The following is an 18,769-nucleotide window of genomic DNA, read 5'->3' as shown; positions in this document are numbered from 1 at the left end:
CTAATACAACATTCTATTGGCTTTAAATTTAGTTAAGGGGCATATTATTTTTAGTATCTGAGTAAGTCAACTGCCGTTCGTTCAGATTACAAATGCCAAAATTCTCAAGTCTGTAACTGCTTTGTATAAAGTGTAAGGTTTGTTTAAACTTTCTCAGTAAAAATAACAATAAAATTACTTCCTCACATTTTTCTTTTATTTTCCCCCCTCCTTTTTTAGCAATAACATACAATTCTTAACTTTCACTAACATACTTTGATTCATACCTGCTACAGAGTGCATATATACACATTTTTTTCCAGACTTCTAAAGAAAATTATAATGCATTAATGACAGGAACTATGGTAATGGAAAAAGGTCACCCTCTTTTGAACACCTTCTGTTTTAAACCATTATATATAAAGACATTTGAGAAAGCAAAGAATTAAAAGGCAGCCTTTGTGCAACCCATTACTGAAATATTATAGGATAATCTATATCAAATGTAGTGGAATAGCAGATTCTTTTGGATCTAAATTTACTGCAGCCACAGAAATGCTTTTATGCTTATTATGTATCTGCATGTTGATTCAATTATTAAAAGGACACCTGACAGCAGACTTACTTAATTGAATTAATTAAACTGGATGAATAATCACAGAATTACTATTGTATGAAATTTGTCCTGAGAAGTAACACTGGCATTGTGAAATTGCACATAATTTGAATGGTGAAATACACTGAGCAGAGCAGTGTTCACTTACTGTATTCTGGAATTCTTCACCTCATACATGAACAAATGGGACACATAAATGAATGGACAGCTGTGAGTAATGAAGGCTTTTTCTTATCTATTGCAATTTATTATGCAAGTCCAGCTACATCACTAAATCTTTTAAAAACTTTGCAAAAAAAATTTCAAAATAACAATAATTTTAATCTCTCTTTCTAACATGATACAAGGGAGTGGACTATTAGATATTGAGAGAGAAGAGAGGTAGTGTAACACTGAAACACTTCTGTAAAGCAGTAATTCTAACCAGAATATCTTGAAAAAAACCTAAATTCTCAAATTGAAACTATGCAAGTATTGTTTATTGACTACAGCAAACAAATTAGAGAAAATAAATTATTTTAAAACATTTTAATAGATTGGTACAGTGAGCTTCTACCACTGATTTTAGCAACAGGAGCAATTTTCTTTAGTGATTAAATGTTATGACATACTGTATATAAAGACATTCTTTTTAAGGTGTACTGAAACAATTTTTTCTTATTATTAAAACCAGTTTACTGATGAAGTTCAGAATAATATATTATGCCCTCTTCTATTTAGATATTTTGAAAATTCACTAAATAGAAGTGAAATTTTACGTGACAGGTGTTTTTTTAACACACATTTTCGCTTGCCCCTGATTTCACATAAAAAAAAAAAGACACAGAAAAGCCTCACACTGCTCAGAACAGAAGTTTACACTGGCAAAGGACATTCCTGGAGTGCAAGCACCCATCTGGCACATATCCAAACCCCAGCTATTAGCTCCGTACCACCACTGGGTATTTTTCTTACTTCCTCTTGCAGGGTTTTTATTTTGTTTTGTTTTAGCAACAATCCCCATAACAGAGAAATGTACAGAACAGTCCAATTTCAGATGAGAAAATGGTGGGACTGGATATTTATCTTACTCTAAAGTAATCTGCAGCACAGTAGAAGCACACCCACCACCTTTTTTTTTTAATCAGCAATGTGTTTTCTCTTCCTAAAAATTAGTATTAATGATTCTACAAATAGAAAATATTAATTTAGAAGTGTTTATTAATTTATATTACTAAAAAGAACATGAACATTTATGGGTATTGAGTCAGAATATTTTAAAATTAAATAATATGACATCTACCATCTATATACTATAAATCACTGACTTTTTTTACATTCATATTTTCCCTCATATTCCTACTTGAATATAATTCATTTTACAAATATGTCTGATCCTGCCTCTGACCTTACTACACTTTAAGCTCTTTTCTGCTCATGGAAAGCTAATTTGCATTTTTTAAAAATGTGTCTGTATTAATGATCTAATTTACCACAAAAAGGCTTTATATTAAATACAAAAAGACCAGCCATTAGCTTTCTTTCCACAATAAAATCAAAACAAAAAATAAACCATCCCATTTATACAACAATTAACAGGGTTTTTTTCCTAACACAATGCTAAATGAATCTGTACAGTTTAGCATTCATAAACATTATATATTGTGGAGAATGCTTGTTCTACAATCAAAATAAGGAATACTATAAATATGCAAAGTTTTAAAAAACACTTTTCTAAGAAAACTATACAACCATTTTAATACTTATATTAATAATCAGAGTAGTTAGATTTTTTCTTTTACATAAATTATACAAAGTATATTGGAATTACATACCATTTTAATACCAGTTTATTATAGCTTTATTTCATAATATTGGAGGTGGAAATGGAAACAGTGCCATCATGTGATACTATTCAGGCTACTTCACTTCTTTTATTTCCAAGGAGGGAATCTGTTACAAATAAGGGTTCCTAGAAAAGCACGCGATGGCAGCATAATTTATGCTGTAACTAGATAATTTTAGGTGTTTTTATGCATCAAATATTAAAAATAACTTCTAAATCTGCAAAGAAAAAAAAGCATACGATCAGAACAAATGTTACTTAGCTCCTTCTATTAAAACTTCACAAATTATCTGACACAGTCTTATGAAATTCCTTTCAGTTTACAGTCAAGATATTAATCCGAACAGCTTCATCTTTACAAAAGCATGCAGAAGTTAAATTCCTGCTTTTAATTAGTACTGGGCAGGCTTCTTGGAAAAAGCCCTGCTACGTGAAATCGTCACAGGCGTACGATATCAAAGCCAAATCCCACTCCTATTATATTTACTACACAAGATATTTTTAATGAAATTAGACACACAGGTTTTTTTTTTTCTTTTGTATCCATTTCATATTGAAATAAAGGCATTTTTCTCCCTAGTGGTCAGAGTAAACTAGAAAATCCAGACTTGATACTAAACACACATATTTCACTCATCTCTTCCGCTTTCCAGAGATCAAGACAACCATTTGACAACTGCTTGGAATCTAGAAATGCAACTAATCTATTAAATCTGAAATCCCACTTTACTGTACAACTCACAGCTGCCAAACCTAAACACTTTACAGTAGTGGGATTTTTAAAATACACTTTTTTAAAGAAAACTAAACCCTTACAGTGAATTCATTGATGCATGGGTGAAAGTTGATAAAAAACCCACAGAAACTGTAACTTTCAAAAGCGAGGACAGATACTAGGTATTTCTTATGGCGCTTCAGAATTTATAGAAATAATAATTGAGTTCTCCAAGATTAAAAACCCTGACAAAATTTAACTTCTTACAGTTCCACAGGAGAAGTATAACTATTTATGGGTTTATTCATAAGTACAGCCATTTAAAAATGTTTAGATTTCTTTATATGACTCAAACCCTCACCATATACGCATGCAAACCACCTATATGAGTTACGTTCAAATGTGTTTTGAGTCTGAAAGAAACATGAGTTTTTATAAATTACATTTCATATATGCAGAACTCAATAGAAGGCTCAGCATTACGCTGGTGAACAGAAATGCTTTTGCTAAAAGGTAACAAAGCAAATCCCTCCACCCACAGAACCTTCAGAGAGCAGGATACAAGAGTGGAAACATTACATACAAGAAAAATACTGCAGCAAGAAAATCATAGGGAGAGATAATGCTATGCTCTTACTTAAGTTTAATGTGTACTACTTACAGGTAACATTTTATATATTGTTTGAAAAAAAACAAATTGCATTTAGCAGGTTGAAGACAGGCCAATGGCCCACTGTGTAAAGACTGAATTGTACATTTAGTACAAGGAAGCTTAACTTTTACATGTGCAACCCAGCAAGTTTTTGAGGAACAGACTAAAAAGAAAAGGTGAGAGCTATTGTTACTGCTATTGTTACTTCTTCAATTGCTTGATGTTTTCATTAGTGCCAGCAATAACCAGCCTGGCTCCCCACCTGACATTTCTACTTTACAGGTTGGATAGAATACTAATTTGACTGGAATGTTACCAGCACAAGTGATACTTGGAACCCATTGCATGGTGAAGACAATCGATAGCAAGGCATTCAATACCTAGGATAGGTCTTTTTAAATCTTTTTAGTTCTTGTCAGTAATTATCATCCTTAAGTGTAATAAAAACTTCTCTTTGTCTATGGTTAGGGTTTAGACTTAGTCCTCCTCTAAAAATCAGTAACAATTTTCTGTCATGATGAAACACATAAACCTACATCAACACTTGCTATATAGTTTTATTATGTTGATTATGAACTAGATGATGAATATTAACAATATGACCTTACAAAACACTGTCAGGAAACTCACACTGCTGTCCAGAAACAAGACTGTAAATCAGATAAATCATAGCACTCTAACTACATTAAGCAATAAGTAAAGGGAATCATAATCTAGTGAGGCATTTGCTGATTGTTCAGCTGAGATATTTGATAAATCTGGAAGAGGGAGCCAAAATTTCCTTTTCAGATCCCTTCCCAGTAACCCTTCTGCAGCTAGCAGAAAATGAATTTGTTTTTTATTGGTGTTCCAATATTTCCTGTGGTGCCAAAAACAAGTGCTCATTTGAGACTGAGGTGAGTTATGCTGCATGAATACTCTGAATGTCAGTGATGGAGAGTGTTCTACACAAACATCTGTGGAAGTATTTCTACAATTGTGAGCTAAGGGAGAGGCTGAATTACCCTCTGGGTAGAAAGACAATATTACAGTTCTTATCTGTATTCTTATTTATCTATTGCAAAAATCCAGTACTTTACATAGAAGGTCAAGACAGCAGAAGGAATATGAAATATTTTATGGGGAAGTTCTAATTGAGAAAAAAGAAAATTTTAAAATTTTAAAAAACAAGAAAAATCATTTTTTCATGAGTGTTGAGACCTGTAGATAAGTTGAGTGAGAATCACAACTTGTAGAAGCTAACCTAGAAGTTAGTACTTGTCTAATTATGTAGCACTCACTTTTATAAGCCATAAAACCTGAAAGGAATTCCAAAATTACTAATTTAGTTGCCCCAATACAGAACTGTGAGAGTAGGATGGATCAAAATGAATTGGACAAAACATATAATGTAGAACTTCTCAAGAAAATTATTAGATATTCTCTAAGATTTTGAAAATTTTAGAGAGCACTGTTTTTACTAGGTTCCATGCATATGGTTAAACCATCTCCCTAATTCACAAAGAGACTGAAACCAACAAGAAGGGTTCCCCTACTCGTCAATGTATTTTTGAACAACAGATTTAGCTTCTGTGCGAGGCTTTCTTAAATAGAAACATTGTTATTCATGTCAACTTCCCAACCCAAACAAAATGTCAGATTAAGTAAAATATACTGTCAGAAAAGAAAAACAAGCCATATGTGGTGGTTCAAAAACAGGTAAAAACCCCCAGATAGCTGCAGCACCATATTCCATCAGCTGAGAGCCACAGGTTGTCTCACAGAGTTAGTCACATTATAAGGCAATAATGACTGCCACCACTGACTGGCATGGTTAGAAACCAGCCCTTTGCTCAGCAGTTGTCATTCAAGTTCAATGGAAGGAACAGCTAAATGTTCTTTTGTGCAGGGACAGCTGGAACAAGCCCTAAGTGGGAGCAGCATGCCCATGAAGATCTCCACTTGGAGGTCACAAAGCAATGTGTATCAGTTTGTGTGAGACCTGGAAATGTCTCACTGAACAGTGAAGCTCAAAACATCAGTCTCCATGAAACACTCATTTATAGGGAACTCTAAAGCTCTGTAAAGAGGAAAATCAGTGTTAATTTAGTAATGAATGTAATGAGGTCAAACAATACCTAAATAAATTTTTAGGACCAGGCCAAGTAGAAACTTACACAAGCTATTAATCATAAAATATCAAAACACTGTCATTATCACAGTTAGTGTAACTGAATTTTTTTTAATGTTTGATAATATTCACAGTCAAAAGACAGAGATGGTCAACATATGGCTAAATATAACTGGACATATTTTTCTATCTGTAGACTGACAGACAAAAGGAAAATCCCTAGAGGATGAACTCAAGCTTCAAGACAGCTTAAGTATAGAGTTTGATGTGTGCAAAAGACACAGGAGGTCAAGTAATCCCCTTATGGTTAGAGAATATATAGTAAAAATTCTATTTGCTTGTAAAGTCTCTTTATTTCACAGGTCTTTCAGATAAAGTATTATGATTAAGTGACACATGGCCTTTAGTGGGATGCACTGGTTTCTACTAGAATGGTTTCTAGAATGGTATCTGCTACTAGAAACCTGATAGGAGGAAAAAAAAGACAGAAATAAAGCAAAAGATCTGAAACAAAAACCCAACAAAAAGAGCTTAATTGCTAAGTCACTCATTTTGGGGTGAAACAGAGCTTCCACACTTACCCTAAGAACTTTTTCCCAGTGAACTTAATCTAAGTTCTGAAAAACCTGCCTCTCTTCTACTTCAACTCCTCTTTTTAACAGGAAGAGGAAAAAACACTTTTTTTTTTTAAATCCCTTTATGCTGCCAGCATGGTTTCTGGGGAGCTGTTAATATGTAATGGGAAAGCACACACAATAGATTCTGTCACCAAAGAAGCCTCTGATGCTGCTCCCCACAATTAGCCACTCATTGCCACCTAAGGCAAGACTCTTAGCAAGATAATACAATTCTCAGTAGCAAGGAGAAGCTCAAGGTAAGATTAAGTAGTCCTTGGTTGCTTGATTTAAAGTAGGAACAGCCACAGCAAATACAGTTTCTGTGAAAAGCAAACAAGTATTTACAGCTCAACTGAAGAACAACACAAACACAACATCGAGCAGCTCCTTGATGTTCTTTTTCAACTTCATTTAACAGAAATAAAACAGGCTGAAAAACATGGAAATTCTGAAAGACAAATTAAACTACAGGAAATTGTATCTCCAGCCTGTGACAAAGAAGTAGCATCAGGTTTTAAGACAGAAGAAGTAGTACTGACTCAATGTTACAGGGAATATTTTCCTCTTTGTATCAACAATAAGTCAATTCCCAATTTTGCCTGAAGAGGAACATGCATTTTGGCTGCTCACAGTATTTCACATGAACCATAAAACAGAATTCCTGAACACTTGTGCTTACTGATCACATTGCACTTCACAGCTGTTGTGTTTTACCCCAGCAGAGGGTGCATTTAAGCGAGTGTAAAAAAACCAATTTTCTTTTAAACATAGCTTAAAGTGCTTAGGGGTCTTTTTGAATGACATGTAATGCATACATATATTATATTTAAATATGTTAAATAATTCATAGCAAGTAATTATTAGGTCTACCTGCAATGTTTGTCTCATTTTCTTCTAGTTCCTCATGTGCCACAATGAACAACAGCAAAATGCTCCAAGTAGCTGGATGAAGCAGTGAAGTCTGAGGAGCAGACCTAAATTCACAACACTGTGATAAATACGAGGTCAGTAAATCTGTGTAAAGGAATTGCTATTAGGATTACTTTTTAAAAAGCAAATTTTTGTTTCATCTTCTACATTAAAAGAATGCTGAAGTTGCAAAAGCAAAGTATTTAAAAAACAGAACATGCCTGAAGTAAAGCTGTTCATGTGGCATTATTTCAACCTCCTCTGCATGACCTTTCCTCCATGCTTTGTTATTATGTACCACAGTATTTGTTTCCCCAGGACCTACGTTTCATCACTGCATTGGATAGACTAAGATTTGAAAATGAACTGGTTTTTTAAATTCTCTTATTTAGTACTACTTAGTGCAGACACTGTTGTCTCTGTCCTGTGTTCCTTTTGTTGCTGAAACTGAAAGGGATAAGGCCAAGGTATGCACACTTGAGGAACTGGAGGAACTTTTTAGGGAAGCAGAAACCTATTGCAAAGAAATGTATTTCTGCCACAAATAAGTTTTCACCATGTTCCATAAAATGATAAAAAATAAGAACAAAATTCCATTCATTGAAAATTCTTCCCTTTCTAGGGTCTCATACATAGCTACCATTATGGTAGTTAGATGTAAATCAATATAAATCTTCCTTAAAAGTTCATGCATATTCTCTGTTGCCTGCAGTCTTCAAAGAAGCATCATGATGTAACTTACTTTCACAAACATTTTACTCCTCTGGACAGTGGAAATCAAAATTAAAAAAAGAAATAGTCCACAATTATCTTCCTACTAATTCTCATTTCTCCTAAGTGGAAAAAAAAACCAACCCTCACATTTTAATAATTAAATGTCAGAGTAAAAAAAGACAGCAGTCACTCTTTATAAAACTAAACAAACTAAACTGTATTTGAAAGAGCAAGGATTCCTACCAAATTGCACATAAAGCAACTTTAAAAGAAAAGTCTCAAGTAACATGTGGCAAGTAGTTCTACACCCATAGCAACAACTGAACACTGAATGAATGAACAAAGAAATTATAATGGGTAGAAGCAAAATAACAACAAAACTTGGAAGTCCTGTAAGCAATGGAACTTGAATAGCAGCATGGGCATTCTTAATGCTGCAGCCTTTTTCCTCAGGATATGCACTATTTCGCATGTTTTTGTTAAATAGTCCATTTGTTTTATGGATATCTTTATGGATATTAGTGTTTTTGAGGCCTCTACTTCTCCATCAAATTTATATGAAGTCATTCAACAGCTTCAAGAATTATTGTGGGGGACTGACAGATAGTATGACTGCATCAACTTAAAAAACTTCTGTTTCCTTATGAAAGTACTATAAAAATAGAAAATCTATTCTATGCAAATAGCAATCTAGTCTATGTTAAATTAGGAATTGACAATATCACAGCAGGGCATTTTTTGCAGGGAAGGCCAAGCCAGGAAAACACAGGAGTACAGTGTTCATGTCTAGCAGGAAGAATTCTCAAGTTGATAGACTGCTGTAACTCAAAAAAGGAGAGCCGATAAAAATATGACCAGTACTACACCAAATACTAAAAATAAGATTAAAAAATAGAATTATTAAATAGCATACTTAAAGAAAAATTAAATACAATATTTTAATATACTGTAATTAGCTGTCGTTAGCAACTTTTGGTTAATGCTGCTTGAAAAGCTTAAACAGATCTCAACGAAGAGCTTACTTTGATTTCGAACTATAGCCTGGTATTGGTTCAGCAACAGAACACAAAAGACCAAATTAATTTAACTGCAATACTTCAGAAGGCATTTTATCAAGGATTAATATAGCACAATACTTCCACCAAGTGTTATGAGAACGTGGTCATCAGCTTAGGTGTGGTTAACTCCCCTTTTAGTAATTCAGTCATGCTTTGAATACTCCAGTGCACTTATCTCACCTCTTATTTATTCACTGGAAGAAAGGCTGCTTTCAAAGAATGACATGGTTTTGTTCAGGACAACTAGTAGAATAGAATATTTGCATTTTGTTTCATTCATTTTGATGTTTAGTATGAAATCAAGATTGGGCCACCACTGCCATGGAGGAGCTGCCACCCTGAAATATCTTACGTAGCCTTACTGTTAAAAGTATCCCAAGCATCAGGCTTGGAAGGGTGATCAGTACTCCTTCATTCATTAGGTTCATCGTGTTCCACATTCAGGCAGTCCCATGACATAACACAGTACATTCAACACATTCCCAAGCATGGAGTGTTTTTGGTGTTTTCCTCCCTTAGGTCAGAGCCTCTGGTAAACAAGAAGCAGAAGCTGCATCTCCATTTTCTACATTTGTTGATAAGAAGACTTCTGAGGGAAATCATTAATGCTGGACTAATGCAATGTATAAGCTAGTTATGTATCCTAGCTTTCTCTTTTATTCTGTTGTACTAGATACGAAATTCATATCCACCTTTTCTGGTTAATGAATGGGTTTCTCCAGATAAAAGTTACAAATACACAAACTTACACAATCCTCAATGGCAGCAGAAAATTGATGTACAGCTTTGCTAATTTAATTCTAAAGCAACTGAACACAAATTATGGTTTACACTTTATAGGGAGAATGGTTTCATATCCAATATATTGAAGTAGAATAAATTGTATGAGAAGCAGCACAACATCATAAAAGATAGAAAATACAATAACAAAAAGAAATGGTGAAACCATGAATTAAATTTCACATTTCCTACACATATTTAAGTAAGTAAACACAGTTTTCACCGAAGATTTTACAAATGGAATTAGGAGGAAAAAAGGAGGTGGAAGGAAAAAAAATAACTAAAGAAATCGCTAACATTCAATTTAAACAGTTTCATATTTTTTTAAAATGCTTAGTTACAGATAAAAATTTGGAATGAGATGACATTTATCAAACTGTCCACTTGATTAAACAATATTGCATTTCACTGATGAATCTGTTGTCAATTAGAAGCTGTAAAATTTCATTAAACAGATACTAGTCATGGCTAGCACCATCACATGGCCTATGCATGCATTTAAAGTATCACAACATCACAACACTGCACTTCCATATTCCTGGTACCATCCTGAGGACTTCCAATGGAGGTTTTCAGCAACAGAATCAAAAGGAAATAACAGGTAAGAAAAAACCAAAATTCTGAAACCGAAACACTGAAATACGCAAAATCTGCCTGAGGCAGACAGGAATTCAGTACATAGGCATATATGTTACAAAATAAAGCAAAATGCTGAACTCTGTGACTACATTTCCACATTGATGTCCCAGTGACTACACAAAGTAGGCAAGCTTTGCTTTCATGCTTATGGCCTCCTAAGGAGCTCCTCAGTGGTATTACAACTCACTAATCCATTGTTGCCTTGTATCTGTTTTACCTGTGTTATATTATTATAGATGTTATTCATATGAGTAATATGTAATAAAGCCACAGAAGAATCTTAATAATTTGTGACATCATTGTATGCTGGTCTTCAACTGTCACACTTTAATTACTAAATATATTTTTATATATCTATTTTTCAAATAAAATGGAAAGGAACGAAGACCATCTAACCATCAACATCATTAACAATGTGACAGAACACAAAGCTCAGGATAGATTTTACTTATGGTCTTCACAGGATGGCTTCCTGACTTAATTCACAAATGACACAAGACATTTATTACACACCAATTCATCAGAGCTCTTTCAGCCTATTGTCTTTCTTCCATTCTGGCACCATTAACAAGTTCCATCCTGTCTGTTGTGGTTCCTGAACCTCTCTTGTACTGTGTTCCTGTCCTGGATGACATCTTTTCTATTAGAGGGGCAATAGCTATTCACCTTTCTCTGCTGTATATACACATATGATTCTTTTTATACTTCAGAATTATTAATTTCCATGTACATTTCCCCCTCACTATTTTTCCCCTGGTCCTTGGGATTAGAACCAACACAGAAAGATCAAGACAGCTGGGAGACTATCAGCTGGCTCAGCATCACTACCTAGCAGCATAAAACATTATTTTTAACTTTGATTTATCAATAATTATGACTTAACCCAATTGCCACCACTGGAATCATCATTCCATACACAAATAGCTTCTTACAGAGACAAACTTTAGTCCATTTTTCTTACAACATTTTTTTACCTCCTTATTACTCAAAACCAACCTGTTACCACATCAAATACAGATTACTCAGTCCACCCTGAAATGCTATCATTATTCTGGCTGATTTACAGAGGAAAAATTACTGAAAAATTTGGATGGCAACAAAATGTAAACCTTTTCCTATCCCTGGAAGCGTTCAAGGCCAGGCAGGACAGGGCTTGGAGTAACCTGATCTAATAGAAGGTGTTCCTGCCCATGGAAGGGAGGTTGGAACTGGATAATTTTTAATGTCCCTTCTCTGAACAGTTCTATGACTCTGTGATTTTATATCAATTTAAGAAAACCAAACTCAGCTAAACTAAGTTTTGAAGTATCAAACATCAGACTAGCTGCATCTATTCTGCAGACACTTCTGCTACTAGGGCAGAAAGCGGGATAGAAGAAAGATTTCCTGAAAACAGGAGGAGAGCTGCATGAACTAAAGCTGATCTTTTCATGTCCCTTTAAAAGACCTAGACTGAGGTTTAGGCATACTGAAGCCACTGTTGCAACCAAATTTTCCACATAATTACTGGAGCTAGTGTGAAACTAGCCAGTCCAAGTGCTGTGACCCATCTGGCCACAGCTCTGATAAACTCAGCACTGGCTGCAGAACCTGCCTGAGAACCAAAATAAATACCCAATTATTAACTGTACCTCCTGTCCCACAGACAGACTCTGCAGGAACCCCAGATCACTCTACAGGGGAGAGTGACTGCTGTTCAACAACACCTGGGTGTTCACAAAATAGTTCCATTATTGACTCTTGAGCACAGAATTGTAAGAAAACGAAGAAAAAACCTTGCCTTTATAGTCAAACCAGATAAATAAGGAAACTATAAAAGTAACAATTAAAGATAAATAGAGAAACCAAACCCTAACAGAATAATCATATACTCAAGTCCAATAAAAAGTTAATAACTTTTGGAAAAGTATTTTTAGTATTTGACATTAATATTTTAGGGTTTTTTTAATAGCTATTCACATACCTACCCAACTCTTATTAAAAAAATTATTTCATTTACAGGAAGGTGTCTCCACGATCTGACTATTTACAGTATCCTCTCCATTTTATGTCTTTCCAAATAAAAATTGACATCTTGGTACAGAAATACTTGTTCCAAGACACAAAATGAATGTTTTATATTGAATGGTTACAAGAGAGTGACACACAAAACTCTTACCTGAAAGGGACACTGTACCTTACAATGGTATTTTAAGAAATCAGGTTCTATATTACTAAAAACAAAAACTGATTAAACATAATACATTAAAAGAAAAATATTCTGCCAGCCCCACACACACTGTTTCAAAGAAATGGGATAGGAACAGAACATTAGTGTGTAGCCCCTGCTTCAGAACCTCAGAAGACTAGTGTATCAAATACAAACAACTGAAAATTACAGGTGACAATTCTTTTTGACACGGGTCACAAAACCTATAATCTCAGTATTTCTGTAATTTATCCATCATATATGATTTATTGAAATTGCCAGAATTTTAGAGCTTGCTTTGTTCGCTCCATTTGGTTGAATAAAAAGGTTTAGTGAAAAAGAAGAGAGGAAAAAAAAACCAAATAACAACCAAACAAAAAAAAAACAAATTTGATGAACAAGAAAACAATATTCCACAAGTTACTTCAACAAATCTGCATTTCGTAGTGGATGCGTTCCCATACACGATAATCCCAAATGAGTGGCCATGGCAAGAAGACTTTGATAATGTGAGTCTCTTCTGCTTTCTGTTGCAGCTGGACAAGCAAGGGGTTTCTGTACACAAGGAGCTGAAAGCTGACTCAACAGCACCACAGTCCCCTTCTGTGGGTTAAGATGCAGAGTACACCACTATCTGCAGCCACTGCTGCTGGTAATACAAAACAAACAACATTCTTCTTAAGAAGTGCTCCATGGCTACTCAGGTAATCATAATAAATAGAAAAAGGAGATAAACTCTCAAATATCTCTGGTATGAAGAGAAGGAAGGATGCCAAGAGTCAGATCTTGCTTAAGGCTTTACAGGATAACCTTCAAGACATAGAAGTATACTGAACAGTGAGTTAATTCAGTTGTGCAGACACCCATGGAACACAGTAACATGCATCCCAGAATGTCACATAAACACATGCATGGTCACAGATGGATTTACATGGCTGTAGTGAGGATTGTGCTACAGTTCCTACACAACCCTGCTTTCCAAATAACAGTGAGATGAAAGGTACCTCTAGCAGATGTACACAAACTGTGACTGCTATCCCAAGTACAAAACAATTTACAACATGCAACGTCGTACAATCATGTTTCTATGATCATGATATCCTGACCATGGCTTTTGGTTTTCTGAGATTTGGTCTTGTGGGGATATTTCAGGTGTTTCAGTTTGGGTTTGTTGGTTTTGGGGTTTTTTTGTAGGTTGGGTGGGAAGGGAGAAGGGAGTGTTTATTTGTGGGTTGTTCTGGGGTTTTCTTTTGAGGGAGAACGTTGTTTTTTTTTTTTTTTGTTTGGTGGTTTGATTTTTGAAAGGAAGAGTATCATGGGTACCCATGTGAAATCCTACTTTTAAATTAACCCTGTCCTGGTATCAAACTGAAATTCCAGTTAAGTAGAATAAACAAATGCTTTGAACTTGAACAGATTTTTAAAACTCGATCAATTTTCTCAAAATTTCTGTAGTAAATTCCCTCTTAAATACCAGCATACAAATATTTGTGGAAAAAGGAGTGAAAAACACAAAACATAACATTTTCACTATGCCTGTATGCCATGCATTTTTTAAAATAATATTTTCTAATTGTGACAAAGTAAATCTTAGAGGGAAAAACCATAGATTCATTGCTATGGAGTTTCCAAAAGCAGTTTTTAACCAAAGAGCAAAACAAGGCATGAACAAACTACTCAACTCTGATACAATTTGGAGATCCACAGTCCCTCTCTTTCAGTAAAGCAAAACCTGATCAGACTTAATTGCAAAGTTAATTTACTGCAAGCTTTACCTACATCTCTTGTTGCAGTACACATTAACTATGGCTGTCCATGAATGTCATTAATGTTATGGAGAGAAAATAACCAAGACTTCTTACTTCATGAGTTTTCAAACTGTACAACTACTCTTTTTTATGAAGATGGCTCAGCTAACACACTTTTTATGGGAGTTTTTATGTTTCTGGGTACAAATTGTGGTGACTTTCCTCTATTTCTCCTGAGCTTTATTTCTGAAGGAATTTTAGGACTCTCGAGATTCTTTTCTCCTTTAATTGTGAAGGAAATTATTTTTATAAGGGGCATTCCTTGTCCTCAACTCCAATTATGAAAATCTAATACTGCAAACTCCACTACTTGTTGCTTCAAACAGATACAAAAAATAGACATTAATATGTAATACTCCCGATTACTTTCTACATAAATACATGTTGTTTCCTTAACTCTCTCTTTTTTAGCTCAAAATGGCATTATACAGAATAAACTTACATTTCTATTTGGCAAATATTTCTGGATACTATATCCTCCAAAAGTTGATCTTAATTAATGCATTCCTTACTGATTCTTTTAGTTCATAACAGGTCCAAAGGACATAAGACAAAACAATATTATATCCATCTGAAAGGTCTAGGAGATCTTTTCAGCTCCAGTATCTAGAGTGGGACAGGATGGACCGAGAGCCTAAGTGCACCTGCCTTTTCCTCTTGCTTTTGCATTCCTGTCATTATGGGATGTCAGGACAAGGAAAGTGATGTTCAGTGAACCTTGTCAGAATACATGTTTCACTGCAGAAACTTTCAGAAACACTGCCTGGAAATAACAAACTCAATTTCCATACTCACACCTCTGCAAACTCTCCATAAAAATCCTATGAAAACAAGTAATTTGTGACTGCTACCACTGCTGTCTAGAACAGCATGGCATAGACTGGGTGAGGTCTTTTCCAACCTTAGTGATCCTGTGATTCTATAGGATAGCAGAGCATAGCACAGACTATTTTCAGTTGGAAGGGAACATGCAACTATCCTCTAATCCAGCTGCCTGACCAATTCAGGGCTGCCAAAAGTTTTAATGTTTTTAAGGATGGTGAAAACACTGACAGGCTTGGCACATGCACCACCAGTTTAGGAAGCCTGCTCCAGTGTTTGACCAACCTCTGCATAAAGAAAGGCTTCCAAATGCCCAGGCAGATACCCCAGGTGCAGCTTTGAAGTATTCCCACAAATCCTACCACTGGATCCCTGGGAGAAATGATCAGCTGCTCCATCTCTCCTTCCCCTCCTTGGGAAGCTGTACAGAGCAATGAGGTCACCCCTCAGCATCCTTTGCTCCAAACTTGATAAACCCAAAGTCCCTGGCCACTCTTCATGGGACATTTCCTGCAGCCTGTTCACCAGTTTTGTTGCCCTCCTCTGGATGCATTCACAGACCATCAGATCCTCTTCAACTGAACACAGTATTCCAGAGTGTGCCTGTGCTTTGTTAGCAATGAGCTCTTTACCCAAACAGCTAAAGCACCTACTAAATTACAACAGAAATTATTCCAAAATTAATTATTTATTATTTTACTTATTAAAAACTTATTATTTTTCATCCAAAATGAACTTTGAACCTCAAGTACATATCACATTAAGCTATTTACTGATAACAGGAAATATGTAGGGGCAAATAAATGCAAATAGCAACAAATGAATTCTGCTTTAACAAGAATGTCCTGGAAGAGATAACTATTGATATGTACAGTTCTAAAAGATGCTAAGTCCATATTACAATTTACTTTAATTGTTAATGAATTTTTTTATTACTTGCTTTGCTGATCAGATGAAAAATGTTGCACATATAGAGAAAGGAATGAAATCTCAGAAACACTGCCTTGTATTTCACACAATTTCATCTGACCTTGAACAATGCTGGTGCAAAGAACCCAGACAAATTAGATTTTACATTTACAAGAATTCCACAGCGTGAACATCTAAGAGTGTGAATGTCTCCTGACAATTTTTCCAGGTTGTTCTCAGAAACAGGTAAGAATTTCCTTGCTAAAACATCAATTGGCTCCCAAAGGGAGTTACTTTAGGTAGGCCTGAGGAATAAGAAGCTTCAGAATTATGGCCTTTCCGTCACAGTACAGCAGCTCAGGAAAAAGGACAAGAGCAAGGGATTAAGGAAGCTTAGATATTGTTCACAATTCAAATTAATCTTTGAGTAGATGATGGGTTATAAGTGACAGATGAATAAGGGAGCAGAATTTTCAAGTAAATGTTGCTTCTGTCCCGCAGCAGGGAAGATTTGCTTAGCTGAAATGCAGTTTCCTCAGTGCCTGACTGATGCAAGGACAAACAACAAGGCATAAATTTAAGCTAAAAAGCTTACCTTTGTTAATTAAAGTTAAAGAAGAAATATAGTTTTGGTTTTTTTTGTTTTTAAGCAGAAAGCTGGTAAGTCAAAAGACCAAATCAAGCTTGTAAAACTTAGAGAAGAAAAACAGCAACAAATACCAGTGCTTGAGCACTTGTAGAAGTCTCTTTCAGTCATGTGAAAAGCCCTTCCATCAATGGTAAGAAATCAGAAAGACATGCTCAAAGATTGCTCATCTATATTGGACAAGAGTAATATAATACACTCAGAAAAGCCTAAGTAAACATGAAGCATCCTGTATGTAATTATCCTTTATACAATTAATTATAAATTATCATAATATTTTTTAAAAATTCATAGATATTGAATCAGTCAATTAGAAACAAGCTTTATCCTCCCCTCTGGAAGTGTGCATAAATAGCCTTGACACAATGAATGGGAAAAAAACCCCTCAAAACCCCACAAACATTAAACAACAACAAGAATCAGTTAAGACTAACCATACTTACTTAAACTGCAGAAACCAAAAATGTGAATAGTGTAAGCAATAGTGTCTATTGTATTTAGACAGCCTTTCATCATACCATGTGTTGGTGTATCCAAGCAAAAATCTGTTTTAACAATTACTTAAATACATAAATGAAGATGGTCAGGACTGACTTTTAAAGCTAGCTGATCACATAGAGTAGGACAGCAGTATTTTTTTTTATAAAGAGGTTTAAAATATTTTAATAAATGCCTTTATGTTACAGGATTTTGTATTCCTGAGATGTAAATAAAACAATAAGTCTGCAAAGCTCAGAGAATAACTACATAAGCCATTTTACAAGGAGGATATACTTTTCCTTCTTTTCTATGAATGCATAAAGCTCTCCTTCAAGCTCTTACTAAATCTATTGATCTGTGAAACACAGTGCACTCCAGGGAGGCAATTCACTTGACGTTATATATCAAATGATGAGATGAATAATGATCAGACCATTTGGTAATTAAACATCTTACAAACCTTCTAACTGACTGAACGTCACAAAGGTCAAATGAGATCAAACCTATTTTTTTGTTGTTTTTAATTTTTTTTGCATTTGCAACAGAGAAGTTATATTTAACAGCAACTATTATACTACATGGCCAAACCAAATTATTGAACATGCTTTTCATTCCTATTAGGCAGTTTGAATACATAAGAGAAATATTTCTTTCATCCCAGGGTCCTATTATAATCTTCATTTTTAATCTTATAGAGAAGTAACCACTCACCAGTATAGTGCAAATAACTAGCTAAGTTATTAGATTAAGGGAAATGAACAGCACATAGAGCAAATCTCAAATATTTCAAAGCACTAAGAAATTAAAAAACCTCCTTGATAACTTCCTGTAAAGTTATAGGAAACTGACTTTTTTTTAGATAACCAAGTAAGTCCATTTCAACAGTTTGAAGACACTAACAGTGTTTGTCAACTTACACAATGATTTGGACATTTTATCTGTTATTTTATGCTAATAATTTAAATGTCTGACACTAGAAATAAATCCAAATTATTTAATAATTGCAATTATTTAATAACTGTAATTTCATGAACAATTCTGTATTTTTGTCAGTAAATTTTCAAGTTACAAAGGCAATCAAAAAGATGCACGGCAAAGATGGTTTTTACTACAGACTAACAAGTGAAAATCATTTGCCTCAATAGCTAATGCCTCTGTCAAATATGGTTTCTAGAAATACCAGTATCTATTCACACACATCTTCAGCATAGCCTTACAGGTAACCATAAATCAAGGACTTGACTGTCAGACAGAATAAATCCCTCGACCTTCATGCAAGCTATCACCAGCCTTCACAGCCCA

At 34.7% G+C, this 18,769-nt stretch overlaps 1 protein-coding gene across 6 annotated transcripts in view; it reads right to left on the bottom strand.

Moving 5' to 3' along the window:
• FOXP2 (forkhead box P2) overlaps positions 1-18,769 on the bottom strand; it is a 406,074-nt gene that overhangs the window by 256,966 nt on the left and 130,339 nt on the right. The gene's annotated exons all lie outside the window — the stretch shown is intronic.

Source organism: Agelaius tricolor, unplaced genomic scaffold (assembly GCF_023055355.1).
Source record: "Agelaius tricolor isolate 1412-34295 unplaced genomic scaffold, bAgeTri1.0.p SCAF_3, whole genome shotgun sequence".
NCBI classification, from domain to species: domain Eukaryota; kingdom Metazoa; phylum Chordata; class Aves; order Passeriformes; family Icteridae; genus Agelaius; species Agelaius tricolor.
This window is presented reverse-complemented; position numbering and strand designations above follow the sequence as displayed.